The sequence below is a fragment of the Monodelphis domestica genome, chromosome 7 (assembly GCF_027887165.1).
Source record: "Monodelphis domestica isolate mMonDom1 chromosome 7, mMonDom1.pri, whole genome shotgun sequence".
Taxonomy (NCBI): Eukaryota; Metazoa; Chordata; class Mammalia; order Didelphimorphia; family Didelphidae; genus Monodelphis; species Monodelphis domestica.
This window is the reverse complement of record NC_077233.1, coordinates 115,266,674-115,268,265: the sequence shown is the minus strand read 5'-3', so window position 1 is coordinate 115,268,265 and position 1,592 is coordinate 115,266,674.

The window sequence follows — 1,592 nt, the reverse complement described above, 5'->3', positions numbered from 1 at the left end:
TGCCAATTCGTTCTAAAAGCTCTAGCAGGGAGGAGACCCGCAGGCAGCTTTCCTTCAGATTGGGCACGGGAGTTAAAGGACTGATTCTCTTCTCTACCTTGGCCTTCCAAGGCCTAGACTCCCTCTGGCTCTGCCAGAAGGTTGGGTTAACCTCGTTCCTTGTCCCCTTCTTTCCTTCTCTCTCTCTCCTTCTTTTTACTTCCGTTGTAATTAAACTTCCATAAAACTCCATTCTGACTTGAGTGTTTCATTTCGGAGTTTCATAAGTGAATTCCTTGGCGACCTTAAATTAATATATATCAGCCTTTAAAAGTGATTTCACTATCACAGACTTCAGTGACCCTGAAAAAGAGAATGAGGCTGAAGACTCTGGGCAACTATGCTTCACTCAAATCTAATTTATGCACACATCAAAACATCACCCTCAAAATGCCATTGATCATCTTCAAAAATGAAGACTGAAAAATAGTTTTCATAGTAGCTCATGGCAAAAAGGGAACCCTCCCAATAATTAGTGTGATTAGATTTATAAAATACTAGATTATGTGGAGGTTTTTGCTTAAGAATGATTAGTATTGAGTGGATTGAGAGCCAGGCCTAGAGACAGGAGGATCTGGGTTCAAATTTGACCTCAGACACTTCCTAGCTATGTGACCCCCATTGCCTAGCCCTTACCGTCCTTCTGCCTTGGAACCAATACGCAGTAATGAATCTATGATGGAAGGTAAGGGTTTAGAAAAAATGATTAGTATCGCCAGTCTGGCTAATAGAATCATGGAACCAAAACTAGAAGGGCCTTTTGTCTAATCTTTTTTTTTTCTATTTTGGAAAACTTTTGCAAGTGGATTTATTTACAATGCCAACGTTCTTTAAAGGGCAAGTCAGAGAGCAAGAAAACTAAAGTTTAAAACTTGACAATAACGGGACAAAACTACTTTACAAAATAAGAAAAGGAAAGCCAAAAGTGCCACTTTCCATAAAGAACCCACACAGTTTCAGTTTTATTCAGACCAAAGTAAAAAGACTTTTGATTATACTGGTTTAACAGCCATAGGATTAGACTCTGGACTCAAAAAACACTAGACATGCAATGGGAATGATTGATATCCTGCTAATACAACGGATTTTGCTGCTGCATTTGTCTAATATTAACAATTAAAAACAGAGCAGTGCAACTAGTTATTTGGAACGATCCTTACAGTGTTACAGTGTCAACAGGCACAAAGGAAGAAGCCATTTGTCTAATCTCTTCATTTTATAGATAGGGAAATTAAGGCCCAAGGAAGTTATATAAATTGACCAATACCACATAGGTAGTAAGTCTGAGGTGGTATTTGAATCCAGTTCCTCTGATCCTGGAGTCAATGTTTATTGGACTCTACAGTACTTCCATTGCTTGCTTCTCTAAGCTCTTCCACTGATCTAGTTTTTGTTAAGTTGTACCAAATTGTTTTGATGACTCTACTTTATAATATGGTTTTAGAAAGGTCTTTCCTCAAGATGACAGAGTGAATAACCAAAAGCAGAATAGCCTAGTTGCCTCTCAAGTACTCTATCAAGATGAAAAAAGAGAACTCTACTAAGTAATTATC